The sequence below is a fragment of the Notamacropus eugenii genome, chromosome 7 (assembly GCF_028372415.1).
Source record: "Notamacropus eugenii isolate mMacEug1 chromosome 7, mMacEug1.pri_v2, whole genome shotgun sequence".
Lineage (NCBI taxonomy): Eukaryota > Metazoa > Chordata > Mammalia > Diprotodontia > Macropodidae > Notamacropus > Notamacropus eugenii.
The window spans coordinates 118,922,059-118,938,402 of NC_092878.1; positions in this window are offsets into that span (position 1 = coordinate 118,922,059).

Below are 16,344 nucleotides of genomic sequence, written 5' to 3' on the forward strand. Positions count from 1 at the left end.
TCAGTATTTGGGTAGTTGGAAGAATTACACACACACACACACACACACACAAACACACACACACACAGAAACAGAGACAGAGACAGAGGGAGACAGAGAGACAGAGAGCACAGGGTGAGTTGAATAGGAAGGGATCATATCTAAAAATATAAAAAATTAAGGGATGAGAGAGTAATATATTGGGAAATGAATGGAAGGAATGGAATGGGGCAAATTATCTCTCATAGAAGAGGAAAGAAAAAGCTTGTCCAATGGAGGAGAAAAGGGGAGAGGTTAGAGAGGAAAAGTGAAGCCTACTCTCGTCATATTGGGTTCAAGGAAGGAATAACAGGCACACTCAATTTGATATGAAAATCTATCTTACACTACAGGAAAGTAGGGGAGAAGGGACTTTTTAGCTCTATAAATATTTTTGGTAGTTTCATTGATATGGCACTAAAAAGTAAATTAGTGTAAGTAGAATAAGTAGAATTGTCATTTTTATTCTTTTAGCTTATGAGCAAATGATCATTTTCCAAATATTTAGATCTGACTTTATCTGTAACTGTGTTCATATAGTCTCAGCATTTGTTTTGGTGGATCTGAAAAGGATGCACTGACTATTTCTGCCTTTCTTCCTTGGCTTTAACCTGGGGACACACTAGGTCTGTCCCATCACAGCCACACTGTCTCCAAGTAAGAAAGGCATCTGTTTCTTTATGTTGTCCATGACTGGTGCCTTCAGATGCCCTAGGATGTTCATTCTCTGTAGATCAGAGGAGAAGAATGATTCCTTAAACTATCATTGGTTTCCCTGTGTATGGTTGGTTGTCACTTAAATATGTGGACTGTGGTGATAAAGTCAATTGATCCCTTAGGGATAAATGAGTGGAGGTCTATGCCCCTGTTGCAAGTGAAATTCAAAAAAAGGTAGACTGAGGCATGCATTCTCCAAGCAAGATAACAATTTCTTAACAGGGCACAAACTTTTTAATAAAGGAATCAATGGCTTATCTCGATTTCTACTAAAGGTTTTTAGGCCCTCGTACATGGTTGATTTTTGTGCATGTGGCATGTACTACTGTGAAAAGATGTATTCCTTTCTGTCCCCATTCAATTTTCTTCACAGGTCAATCATATCTACCTTTTCCAGAATTCTATTCACTTCTTTACCTTCTTTTTTGTTTATTTTGAGGTTATATTTATCAAGTTCAAAGAGGAGGAGGTTGACATCCCCCACTGGTATAGTTTTGTTGTTTATTTCTTCCTGTAACTCCCTTAACTTCCCCTCTAATAATTTGGACGCTACACCATTCTGGTGCATATATATTTAGTAATGATATTACTTTATTGTTTATGGTGCCTTGTAGCAGGATATAGTTTCCTTCCTCATCTTTTTTGATTAGATCTGTTTTTGCTTTTGCTTTGTTTAAGATTAGAATTGCTATCCCTTCTTTTTTTTTATAACTTCAGCTGAAGTATAATATTTTCTACTTCAGCCTTTTACTTTTATCTGGTGCTGAGTTGACTGGTTCATGCCAAGGTCTAGGCCAAGTGAAGTCTTTCTGAGTTTCCCCAGGGTTACACTGAAGCTCATAGAGTGAGGTGTAGGGGAGATGTGGTCTGGCCACTGGAGGTCTCCTCTTTCCTTAGGGCTGTACTACAGCATGGGCACACTCAGAGACTGATGGACCTCCATCTGTGCTAGTGCCTATCCAATTACCCTGGCTGTGCTAAGGCATACCTGGGGTACTGGTGTTGATGCTTACTGCCTCCACCCCCTTGGGACTCAGGATCTCTTGCTGGTCTATTGAGGTCGGGCTTTCTGGGATACCTCCAGTTGTGCACTGGTCCCCTTCAACCACAGCAAATGGAACTCTTCCCATCAATTTCCCTAGCCTCCTGAGCTAAGAGACTATTGTTTCCCTTCTGCTGGCTCCACTTTTCCAGGATTCTTTCTGGGGCAATATTCTCTGGGTTTGTCAAGGTCAAAAAAGGGGAAGTGAGAGCACTTACAGTTTCCTCTGCCATCTTGTCTCCCAGAAGTTCAAATAGGTGACTTTTAAACGTTTACTCTGTGGGTTGATACACTTCTCCTTCAGCCAGCTCCACCAGTCTTCCATCCTGTGTTGAGAGGTTTGGGAATCAACTTTGCTTTTGGTGATTCAGTCCTCCTGGGACTTTTCTGACTCTGCTATGATCCTTCCCCTGAACCCCCCAGGCTGTCCTGGGCTGGAAATCTGGTACACTCTGTCTCCTAGTGGATCTCGCAATTCTAAAATTTGCTCAGATTCACTTTTTTAGATATATCTGGAGGAATTCATGGAAGAACTCAGATAAATCCCTGCTTTCACTCTCCTATCTTGGCTCTGATAACCTTACTTTGGAACACAGTTGGGCAGAGAAATGTATCTTACCTAACAAGGAAGTCGGAGGGAAGGGGGCTAAGAGAGCATGTAGCATCAAGGGAAAGATACTTTTAGCAATCATAATTGTGAATTGAATGGAATGAAGTCATCCATAAAACAGAAGTAGATAGCACAATGAATTTGAAACTAGAATTCAGCAACATTTGGTTATAAGAAACACTCTTGAGTGAAAAAAAGCTACACAGATTTAAATGAGACACTGGACCAGAATCTATCATGTTTTAGCTGAAGTGAAAAAGGCAGAGACAACAGCCATTACATGAGTAAAAGGAAAATTAATCTAATTAAATGATAATATCAAGGAAATCACACTTTTGCTAAAAGGTACCACAAGTAATGAATTAATATCAATAAAGTAGTATATTGTTGTGTTCGTCCTTTGTTTTCGAAGATGACCATGACATCAGAGAAATGATGACATGACTTGCACTTGACTTTGTTTTGAGTGAGGGAGGGCTGAGCAGGTCACCAGCCTCACTTTCTCCTCCTGAGTCATCTGGATCCAGTGACCAGATTTTCATCAGGATGACTGGAGACAACCCAGGATGCAATGGGAGACCTTGGCCTTCTTAGGCTGTTTTTTCCAGGTACTCACTTAGAGGGAGGTAAGAGGAGACTCATTCTAGTCTGAGCCTCACTTGTAAAATGAAGAGACTGGTCTAAAGGTCTCTAGAGGTCAGAGACATAGCTTCCTATAATTTTATATACAAGTTTCTCAGTATTTTTTCTAAGAAGTTCCTTTAGTTTCATATATTTTTGTTATCTCCGTACTCAGATTCATTCCTTTCTTCCCAGATCCATTATTTATTGTCACATATGGGCTAGTGAAGGGGAAACTGTTTAGATGAGTAAAGGCCAGTAATAACAATAGTACCCACTCCCTTATAACACTGAATAAGGTATTCATCCATGTACCAGTGTGTATGTATATGGAATCTGTGGGAGTATATATACATATACATATATATGTATATATATATGTATACTATATATAATCTCTTTTATTACATATATAAGCTAATATTCTATTCATCAATTCAATGACCATTTTTCAGATGTTTAATATGCCCAACACACTGTGGTAGATGTTGAGAAATATATAAAAATAATCAAGACTTATAGTTGTTGACATGTAACTTAAAATCTAAGGGAGGGTATTTGATATTCGTATACATATGCAATAATTAAAAAGTGAATAAGAACCTCACATTTAATTTGGATTCACTACGGATTGGTGTTTTCATTGATATGAATACTACTTACAGTGGTAAATATTGCAACTCATCATACCTCTCATAAATTTGCCAGTCACGGAAGTTGAGATTTGGGAAGAACCTTCAGCAGACAGGTTCAATCCACACATTAAAAGAATCTCCATTATAACATATCCAACCAGTATTCATTTAACTTTTGCTTTAAGACCTCTAAGGAGTAGGAACATACCACCTCTCCATGAAGGTCATTCCACTTTTAGAAAACTCTAATTGCTGGGAAGTTTTTCCTGACATTAAGATTAAATTTATACTTCTTTGGAGCTTCCACGAATTATACAGATTAGAGTGAAAGGTTAAGTGACTTGCACAGGGTCTGACACCACTAGGAAATGTCTAAGACAGGGGTGGGTAACCTGTAGTCCCCAGACCACATGTAGTCTTCTAGGTCTTTGGGTGTGGCATTTTGACTGAGTCTGAGCTTTCCAGAACAAATTCTTTCGTTAAGGAGATTTCTTCTGTGACATTTGGATTCAGTCAAAGAGCCATACTTGAAGGCCTAGAGGGCACACATGTGGCCTGGAGAGCACAAGTTCCCCATCCCTTGTCTAACACAAATTTTGAAATTGGTCTTCTTGATTCCATGTGCATGTTTTATTCACTAGCCACCTGACTATCTCTAATCCACAAATCATTATTTTTAAAAGATCCTATCTGATTTTTCTGTTCTTTTCAGAGGGTCCAACTAACACAAGTGAAAATTATCAAATCAAACTCATAAAAATCCATGGCAATAAGGTAATACCAAATGGTATAACATCTAAATTTCAGGAGGAGTTAAATGAGTTACTGGAGGAAATAGTAAAACTAGATACTTGTCAGACCTATATAAACATAATTATCACATTAAAAAGAAGAAAGCAAATGAGATTACTATAATTTTAGAAAAAATAGATATGTTAGACTTCTGTGGGCTATTCAATGAGAATAAAAAGGAGTATATCTATTTTTCAATTGCTAATGACACCTTCACAAAAAATTAACCATAAAATAGGGCACAAAATCTTCAAAAACGTATGCAGAAAAGTAGAAATATTAAGTGCATCTCTTTTTCTAACTAATTATATTTTAAAAAGGGCCTCTGAAATGTAAATTAAAAGTAATTAGAAAATAAATAACCTAATTCCAAAGAATAAGTGGGTAAAATAACTAGGTCTATTTGTTACAACATCTCAACTAGGCCCTCATACCTTCCAGGAAATCCTAATTTTATGTTCTCATCAATTCAGTTTCCTACTCCCACAGAGCCTCTTCCACATGTTTTTATCCCATCCCAAACTTTCTATGGCTCCTTCTTCCTCTATTCTCCCCACTGAGAACCTTATCTCATATTTAGAAAAAGAACTGAAACCATTCACCATGGATTTCCATTTCTCCCTTCTTCATATTTTCCTATCAGTCAGATGGCTTATGTAACTTTCTCCTCTTTCATTCCTTTCTCACATGATGAAGTGGACTTACTCCTTACCAAGTCTAAACCGTCTACTGGTTCAAGTGATCCTATTCTAAGCCATCTCTGACAGATTATCCTTTCTCTCATGGTCACTCTTTCAATTATTTTTAATCTCTTCCTGTCTAGTGGCTCATTTCCCATTGCTTACAAACATGTGCATGTCTCCTACATAGTGGGAAAAAAAGCAACTTGGTCCTTCATTCCATGGGGAATTGGGAATACAGCTAAAAACAAAGTACAACAACAACAAACAAACAATTCTTTAACTAAATTCACATTTGAAATCATGAAAATTGAAGTAGAATTTAACAAATTTGAAGAAAAATATTGAATTAATAAAATAAACTAGGAGCACTTTTATGGGGAAAAAAGAAAAAAATGACCATTTTTATTTTCAAAAGAAAGAAGAGAAACAAATTATCAGTACCAAAAATTAAAAAGATGAATACGTAATCAATAAAGGTTAAACAAAAATGCTACGGCTCAACATATACCAATAAAACTGATAATCAAAATTGAACGAATGACTATTAAGAAAAATATAAATATTCTTAAGTAAAAAAAAATGAACAAGCCGTGAATGAACTCTCTAAAGGGAAAAAATGTACCAGATATATTTGCATAATAATTCTAATAAACATTTAAAGAACAATTAATTCCATTACTAGATAAAGTGTTTGAAAAAATAGGTAAAGATAAAAACCTGCCCAGTTCTTTCTATGACACAAATATGACTCTACTTCATAAACCAGGGAGAGACAAAAACATTGCAGAAAGCTATAGATCAATTTTCCTAATCAATATTGATACACATATGGCAAGTAAAATACTAGCAAAGAGATAACAATAATTTATTTCAAAGGTCATACACTGTCTGGGCCAGATCACCTAAATTAATGTATTTATAATACCAAATAACCAAAAATTCCTTTGTAAAGCTAGAAAAAATAATAAAGTGCTTCAGGAAGAAAAAAAATCAAGAATGTCAAGGGAATCAATAAAAAAATATATGAAGGATGATGGTCTAGCAGTTCCAGTTCTCAAATTGTGTTGAAAGCAGTAATCGTACATCAAACAATGTAGCACTTTAAGAAGTAGAGTTGTTGATCAGGGGAAAACAATAGGTACACAATACACGGAAATAAATTACTGTAGAAATCTAGGATTTGATAAACCCAAAGATTCAAGTTTTTGAATAAAGGATTCATCATTTGACAAACATTGCTGTGAAAGGTGAAAAGCAGTTTGGTAGATGCAGACATCTCATACTATACGCCAAGATGAGGTCAAAATGAATTTTAGAAATAAAAGATGCAATCACTACCAAACTAGGGAAACATGCCATGCTTTGCCTGTAACATCTATGGAAAAGGGAAGAATATATGAGCATAGAGAGAGAGCAGTACAAAATCTAAAATGGATAATTGAAATTATATTAAATTAGAAAGGTTTTGCACAAACAAAACTAGTGCAACCAAGATTAGAAGGAAAACAGGAAACTGGGACAAATTAAAGAAAATTTCTTCTGTAGCTGTCTCATTGGACCAGACAGTTTTCAGAACGGGGATATAAAAAATCTCTAAATCACTACTGATTAGAGAAATTCAAATTGAAACAGCTCTGAGATACCACTTCACATTCATCAGATTGGCTTCTATGACAGAAAGAAAAATAAATGATGAAGATGATATGAAAAAAATGGTACACTAATGCACTGTTGGAGGGGTTCTGAACTGATCTAATGAGTTTGGATAGCGATTTGGAACTATGCCCAAAGGGTTCTCAAATTCTGGATAACCTTTGACTCAGCAATGCCATTATAGGTCCGTATCCAAGAGATGAAAGAAAAAGGGGAAGAAAACCAGATGTCTACTCTTTTATAAATATCTTTCTTTCCTCTTTCCTTTTTTCTTTCCATACTTCCTCCCTTCTTTTCTCCCTTCCTTCCTTTCTCTTTCTTACTCTTTCATAAGGTTTCAAAACTGATACATCAAGGGACTGCTAAAGATATAGTTTGCTTAGATTTTGATAAGGAATTTCAAAAGTATCTCATGCTTTACTTGTAAACAAGATAGAGAGATTTGAATTACAAAACAGTACAATTAGATGAACTGAGAACTGGCTAAATTGTTGAACGTATAGAGTTAATTAAGCGTTCAAATTAATGGTCCAATTTTAACTGAGAATCAGATCTCCTGTTTAATATTCCAAGAGGCTATCCTTAGCTCTTTGTTTTTAACATTTTATCTACATTTTAGATAACAACATAGATGGTGTCCTTTTCAGATTTGCAGATGCCACAAATGTGGGTTATATTCAGTAGTCAAAATGACTAGATAAAGATCCAAAGATTTTAATAGATTAGAACATTTAGCTGAATCTAATAAGATGAAATTGGATAGGAATATATAAAGCCTTATGCTTGATTTGAAGAAATTGACTTCATATGTCCAAGATGAGGAGGCATTGTGACATAATAGTTTGTATGAAAAAAGATTTGGGAGTCTTAATAGGCTTCAAAAATATGAGTAACCAAGTCGTGTAAGATAACGTGATGGTGAGCAATATTAGGAGAAATATGGATAGCTTCCTGGAAAGAGGAAATAATAATACTTCTTCTGACCTCTGCCCTGCTCTGACCAAATCTGGGGTTTTGTTTTCAGTTGTAGCCCCCACAATTTAGGGAGGATGTTGATAAGATGGAAAGCTTCTAGAACAGCCAGAATGGTGAAGGATCCAATGAATATAGGTTGAAGAAACTTGGGCTGTTAAGTCTAAAGAAGAGAAGGCTTGGGTAACAGTAGAAGGCACATACCTGCCTTTAAATATATGAAGGGATGGATTATGGAAAGGGAGTGAACTTGTTCTGGTCCCAAAGAGCAGAATCATATGTGATGGAAGAAACATCCAAAGAGGGACATTTATGGTTAAAGTCGGGAAAAACTTTTGAACAATTAGAATTGTCCAAAAGTAGAATATTTGATATCATAGCAGGTAATAGTTTCCCTAGTATTTGGCTCTGTTGTATAACCACTTGTCAGAAATATTACAGAGGGGATTTTTTGTTGGTTATGAGCTAGAATATATGACCCCAAAGAGCTGTTCCACTTCTGAAGTTCTGTGAATGTCTTGGTTATTGTCACTATCATCAGTTGTGGAATGGCACCTCTATTTTGGTCATGATTATTTAAACATAACTTTTAATGATGATATGAGAAATCTACATCTGTACTACATTAACAGGGAACAGTTAAGAAATCCGAGGCAATTGAATGAGCTATTTAGCTGGCTAGAGTTAAAACAGCTGCATAAGTAGCCTCAGGCAGAAAACTAAGGACCCCACAATTTTGTGCCTCATTCCTGTGGTTACATATTCTTAGTTGAATCAATTTTCTCAAGAAAAAGGACATAGTTCCACACAGGAAAGGTACCTAAGAAATACTAATTGTTAAATCCATAATTAACATTTCCATACATTTTCAAATATATATAGCATCCATTACAAAGTAGTACAGTATATGCATTCTCTATAATCAATAAATACATAACATACATGTTTTATACTATATAGACCAACCCCTAGCATTTATACAATGCTTGAAAGTTTGCAAAGTGCTTTACAGGTGTTATCTCATTTGATACTCACAGTAACTTTGTGAAGCACATGTTGTTATTAACCCCATTTTGCAGATGAAGAATCTGTGGCTGAGAGACAGTGACTTGCTCAGAGTCAAACAGCTAGGAAGTATCTGAGACAGTGTTTGAGCTTGTATATCTTTCTGACTCTAAGGCCAGAATTGCTCACTCTTCCACCGAGCTTTAGCTATATCTATATCCATATCTATGCCTATAGATAGATATTTATATCTTTCTATCCATAGATATAGATGTATATATATATACATATGTATTTACGTACTTATGCATATTTATATACGTATATATGTATGTATATATGTGTATGTGCATATATATGTATGTGTATATATATGTCTGTATATATGTATATATTTATACACATGTGTATATATATGCATATATATGTATACATATGTATGGTTCTGAGTTGAGATTTGAAGTCAATTCTTCCTGACTTAATTATTTTCATTACTCATTACTCATTACTCTGTCTCTCTCTGTGTCTCTGTCTCTGTCTCTCTGTCTCTTTCTCTCTCTGTCTTTCTGACACAGATATACATATTCATATATACACATACCAACATACTACTCAAGTTCTACTCATGTGTTTCATATTCTCCCTCCTTATCTATGCTCTTTCAGGTTGATTTGGTTCAGATTTATGCCCCATTTCTCTGAACCCCTAAATCAATAATTCAACTATATCAGGTATTAAAGGAAATAGATATGTTAGTAAAGCACAGCCTCTCTCTTCAATAAATATGAATTGTCTATTATAACCTTTTGGGCATTTAATTTTTTAGAGCCTTGATTTGTTGCATGCATTGTGTTCACATATTCATAAATTCATACATGTGCATATACAAATATATTCACCTATACATGTGTTCATGCATATGTGATTGTTCAAGGCACATTGCTATTGAAATAAATTTGTGATACAAAAGAATGGCATTGAAATATACTATGCTAGGGGTAGGCCTAGTGTGTGAATTATGTCACCTCTCTTGTACCCTGTGTTCATCCTTTTAAGGAGAAAGACACATCTCCATAACTCTGACTGAGTCTACATGCTGCTTATTACAAGGTAGCAATCAGTTCTGTAATTATATTTTTGTTATAATAAAGATGAAATACTATTCAGGAATCTGACAAATCTATTCTAACTGATGGGGAAAAGTGTGACATTTTTTGAAGTGATCTGCACTATAACTGCTTGAATTCATGAGGAAAGGATAACATTGTGTGACTTTGAACAGTAGAGGAAAATGATTTATTTTTACTTTGTTTTTTCTTTTTTTTTTAAATTTTCCCCAAAATTTATTAATTTATTTGTTTTCAATTTTCAGCAATCACTTCTATAACTTCCAAATTTTCTGCTCCTCACTCCCCAAGATGACATGCAATTTTATATGGGTTTTACACATACATTCCTATTAAACACATTTTCACATTAGTCAAGTTGCATAGAAGAATTAAAATGAGTGGAATAAACCATGATTAAAACAAAACATAACAAAGGAAAAAATCGTCACTTCATTCTGTGTTCCAACTCCATACTTCTTTCTCTGGATGTGGATGGCATTTTGCATCATGAGTCTTGTGGAAATGTTTTAGATTTTTACATTGCTATAAAGGGCTAAATCTATCAAAAACAGTCCACACACACTGTGGCTGTTATTGTGTGTAATGTTCTCCTGGTTCTGCTCACTTCACTCAGCATCAGATCTTATAATCCTTTCCAAGTTTTTCTAAAGTTTGCCCATTCATCATATTTTATAGCACAATAGTATTCCATTACATTCATATACTACAACTTGTTCAGTCATTCTCCTATTGAAGAGCATCCCTTCTATTTCCAGTTCTTGGCCACCACAAAAAGAACTGCTATCAATATTTTTGTACATATGGGTCCTTTTCCCATCTTTATGATCTCTTTGGAATATAGTCCTAGAAGCAATATTGCTGGTCAAGGGGTATGCACATTTTTATAACCCTTTGGGCATAGTTTCAAATTGCTCTCCAGAATGGTTGGATCAGTTCACAGGTCCAACAACGAATTAGTGTTTCAACTCTCCCACATCTTCTCCAACATTTATCATCTTCCTGTTTTGTCATGCTGGCCAATCTGATAGGTGTCATGTGGTACCTCAGAGTAGTTTTGATTTGTATTTTCTCTCTAATCTATAATGATTTAGAGCATTTTTTTATATGAGTGGAGATAGCTTTACTTTCTTCCTCTGAAAATCACCTATCCATATCCCTTGACCACTTATCAATTGGAGAATGGCTTGTATTCTTGCATATTTGATTCAGTTCTCTATATTTTTTTAGAAATGAAACTTATACCACAAACATTACTTGTGTCTTTCCCATTTTTCTACTTCCCTCCTAATCCTGACTGCCTTGGTTTTGTTTGTGAAAGAACTTTTCAACTTAATTCTTTCAGTCAGAAGCTGTATAATGCTGCAGTTTACCTGTTATTGAGCTGGTTGGTATGTTCCAAGACCACGGTGACATGAAGTCTGAGTTTCCCTGGGGTTACTCCGAAATTCATAGTGCAAGGTGTGGGGGATGGGTTGTCTGACCACTGGAGGTCTCCTCCTCCCCAGGCCTGGGCTACAGCATAGGCAGTTGGTGGACGTCTATCTGAGCTGGTGTCTACCCAATTCCTCTGGTTGTGCTAAGGCATGCCTGAGGTCCTGGTGTAGGCGATTATTGACTTCATCCCCCTGGGGCTCAGGATCGCCTTCTGGTCTGCTGAGGTGGAACTTGCTGGGACACCTCCAGTCATGCACTAGTCCTCTTCAGCCACAGCAACAGGATCCTTCCCATCAGTCTCCCCAGCCTCCTGAGCTAAAAGACTGCTGCACACTTCTTCTGGCTCCACTATTACTGATTTTTTCCAGGGGAAATATTCTCTGGGTTTTTCAAGATCAACAATGGAGGGTGAGCGCACTTACATTTAAATCCGACATCTTGGCTCCCAGAAGTTCAAGTAGGTGACTTTGATACATTCAGTCTGACTGATAGTCCCAGGAGCAGCCACCTTTACTGCTATGGCTCTCAGGCTTCCCTTGCATCCAACTTCACCGTACTCCAGTCCTGTGCTTAGGGGTTTAGGAATTGGCATTGTAGCTGGTGACTGAGACTGCCCAGGGTCATTTGTACTCTGCTATGGCACTGGTGCTGCCCCCAAGCTCTGTGTTCTTCCAACGCAGTGCAACAGATCTTTCCCGTGGACCTTCTGCGATATCCTGGGCTGGAAATCTGCCACGCTGTCTCCTAGTGGTTCTGCCACTCTTAAAATTTGTTCAGATTCATTTTTTAGAGATATCTGAAGGAATTTGTGGAGGAGCTCAGGTGAGTCCCTCTCTGCCTCTTCCTTCTTGACTCTGCCTGCCCCACTCCCCAAAGCTAACTTGATTTTTAGTTGTTTTTTTAAAATACTTTTTGTTACTTTTCTCTTTTAGATCACTGACATTTGTCAGTTTTCCTCTTCCCACTCTGTAATGGTGAGTGAAACAGTATCTTTTGCTATTTTTTGTTTTAGTATAAAGTATAAAGTTTAGTAAAAAGTAAAAGGACTTTTTTGTTTTAGTATAAAGCACTGGTTCCCTTGTTTTGATTCCCTCTAGCTCTAAAAATAGTGTAAATACTCTGGGGTGCCGTTTTACTTTGGGGTTTAGTTTTTGGAAGAAGCTTTGTGGTCCAGATGAGACTCTGGGAAGTTGCTAGGGAGCCCGTCGGCTTTGAAAATCAGATGTTGCTGCTTTTCTCTCTGGTAACTATGATCAGACAGTTGGACCTGTCTGTTGATTTGTGATATATGTATTGATTATGGCCAGACAGTTGGAAGCCATGTCTGTTGAAAGATCTTTCTTATTCATTAATAGGTCCATATGATTTGCTTAAATTACCAGAAGCCCAAGTTACATGTGGTGGGAGAAGCTTGTTGAACAGGAAGAACAGGAAGGATAGAGGAGAACCATGAGGAAGTGAATGAATGCAGTCAGGTCAGAGGAGAAAAGATGTAGGTAGTCAGGCACAGCAAGGCTCAGGCTCCTGGTATTTGCTTGTGAGAAGACTCTGGCTGAGGGGGTGAGACTTGGGAATGGCTTTGCATCCTGTGGTGATCATGTTTATTAACTTTTTGGTCACCATGACAGATTTTGTTTTCTGGTTCTGCTATTTGGCTTTCTGGTGTCTAAATAAATGTTTTTCTTCTGCCTTTTACATGGAAAGCCTCTTATATTTCGTGATTGAGAACCATGCTGGCATATTCATAGTCACCACCAGTGTTGTGAATACTTCCTTGATGATCAACTAATGAAGACTTATATAATTAGAATCACAAATTGAGGGAGAGAAGAGACTTTTGAGGCCATCCTCTAATGAGTAATAACTTTTTCATAAATGAGGGAGCAAGGTGCCTGAAAGGTTAAATGACTTTCCAGAAGTCACATGGTTAATAAATTATAGTGATAGGAAATAGATTCAGTTCCTCTGAGCAAATTTAATGTGCTATGTTGCCTCCCAACTCAGTTTATCTACTCATGTGGGTTCACAAAAGCCCAGAAACTGCTTTGTCCAATAAACAATTGATCTCTTTGAGAGGAAGATACATGGGATTCAAGGGACATGGCAATTGAGAGTACAAGGACTTATTTAAAAAAATTATATCAAAGAGAATGGTGGATAGCTACAAACAGCATCACTTCACAAAACAGCAAAAAACAGTTAGAGAGGGAATAAGCTTAGTGTGCTCATGAATTAAACTGGTTCATTTGAGGACTTACAAAAATTAAATTAGAAAAAGCCTACCAGCAGTGTGACATGGAAGATTTACCAGAATATCTATGGCAAACTAATTAGATTTATTGTGATCATGGAAGCTTAACTCTTGAACTCCCAGTTCCTTGATATTTACATGCTATAGGAGGAAGCAGAAATGGACCCTCAGAAGAAAAAAGTCAGGAGAAACTATTAGACCTGATCCAATACAATTGAAAATTGTGCTGGAAGTAGTACCACTTTGAAGACATTCTTAAATCTATTTCCAAATAGATAATAAAGAACAATTCTAAAAGAATGAGAAAGCATTACACATAATATTATTGTGCCCTCCCTCTCTAGTCAACTAAAAATTTATTAGCAGCTATCAACTTCTCTACCAGCTTTTTCATCTATTAAAAATATGAAAATATTCTATACCCATCTGGAAGGTATTCTTTGTCAAATAAAAGAACAGGAAACTAATTTTATAGCATATTGCAAGTTATGAAAATTCCTGAGAGGCAGAATTAATACAGTATTCTACTCTGCTTATTGATTATTAGTTTCAAAAGGATATTTGCCTTGGTAAAGAAAAAAGAAGTCTTAAATATTCTCCTCTATGAAGGTGGTTGCCATGAATTTTTAAGATCCCTTAGTAATACAATTCAAACGATAATTTTGTTTAATCAGTCAATAATTATTTATTTCACTCTTTTTAAATTCTAGACAAAGAAATAGTGAATATTCAAAGAGAAGTAAAACTAACTCCTGCCTTCATGGAACTCACATTCTAATGAGGGAGAGAGGAGCACAGCAACAAGCATGTAGATAATAGATAAATAACAACTCAGAAAGAGCACACTAATGGTGAGGAATACTGGGAAAGTCATCTTATAGAATGTAGCACCTTAGATGAGGTTTCAAGGAATCCAAAGACTCCCTGATCACTAGTATACATTCTTTCCAGAAATATTCTCCAGTGTCCTGGAGAATAGAGTCCCCAAAGTCCAAGTATAAGAGTGTTTCTACACAGATGGAGATTCTGCAGATACATTTATTGGCAACTGATATTATGTTGAACACGCACATTACAGTGCATTATTAGGTCAACCTGGTACATGGTCCATAGCAAGTGATTAGTCTATCCTACTTCCTCATAGTCACATAAATGTAGCCCTGGGTTTTGAAGGCTAGTCATCAGAACCATGGCTTTTGCAGTTGCTTCTAGGCAGTAAAGATTTCCAGTACACACCCTGTGGTGGAAAGTATATGTTTCATTCCAAGATGACCCTAGGTAAATTCAGAGAAAGTCATTACTAGGTTTTCCCAAGGAATCATGATTTCTTTCACCACAGAAAAAAGAAAGAAAGAGGGAGGGAAGGAGAAAGGAAAAGAGGAAGGAAGGAAGGAAGAAGGAGGGAGGAAGAAAAGATGAAAGGAGGAAAGGAAGAAAGAAAAAAGAAAGGGGAAAGAGAAAGAAAAATATATCTTGAGTCAATTCCAATGGAGAATGAGCTAGAACAAAAACTGAATGGAAGAGTATATTGTTTGATATTGGGGGAAATCTTTGGTGCCTCAAGTTTCCCCCTAATACAACAACCATTTTTTCACAATTGTATAGCTACATGGCTATATATTCTAGAACGTCTTAATGTCATGGGTACAAAATTTGCAGTTGACCTTTGACCAAAAGGTAAAGGACAAATTCTTAGTGGTTGTAAATAGATTGAGCATTTTACCAAAGATAAAAATCATCAGAAATTACATAAAATACATCTTCAAAGTAATGTAAGAAAAGGAAGTAAGCCAGTGTATTGTCAAGGCAGTATTCACAACACTGATGGTGACTGTGAATATGCCAGTGTAATTCTCAATCCCAAAGTATAACAGATTCTCCACATAGAAGGTAGATGAGAAAAACTTATTCAGACACGAGGAAGCCAAATCCCAGAACTGGAAAGCAAAATTCATCATAATGACCAAGGTATCAACAAACGTTGTCACGACAGGGGCAAAGCCATTCCCAAACCTCTGCTCCAATCCCCTCACACCCTCCCACAAACAAACACTCAAGAGCCTAGCTATGCCTGCCTATGTCCTTCCAAGCTCTGACTAGCCTGACCAACTTCCTCCCAGCTCTGTTCCACCCTTCCTATTCCTCCCATTCAGCAATCTCCTCCCACCACATTCGACTTAGACTTCGATGTGATTTAAGCAGGTGACATGGGCCTATTAATGAATGGGAAAGATTTTCTCATTTCAATTACCATTACAGTTAGTCATTTGGAAAAGCAAGGGATAATAATAGAAAGTTTGATTCTTTCAGTGTTATCCATTAAACATCGTAGGAACCAATGGAAGATCTCTGGTAGTAAATATTATCAAAAATCCGTAAAGGAATTATAGAAGGAATCAGAATCACATAGTCTCAGAATATCAGAGTAAGAAGGGCCCTCTAATCTAATAGTAATACTATTCAACCTGAATACTAATGATAATGATAATAACAATAACATATTGTGCTTTAATATTCACAAAGTGCTACCATGTTGTTGAGAATAAACTTCAGAATTCCCCATCTACTTTTCAAGGAAGGAAAATATTTTTAAGAAGAGTCAAAAATTTACTAGCAACTATGATTAAGATAGAATGAACCTTCCATTCAATATCTAGATAATTAAAATCCCTCCTGAGTCTCTGTATCAGGTATATGCATTTTTCCTCTCAAACTCTTCATTTATTTTCCCTTTACCCTTCTTTATAGATTTTCTATAATTTACTGCAATGGCAATATCAC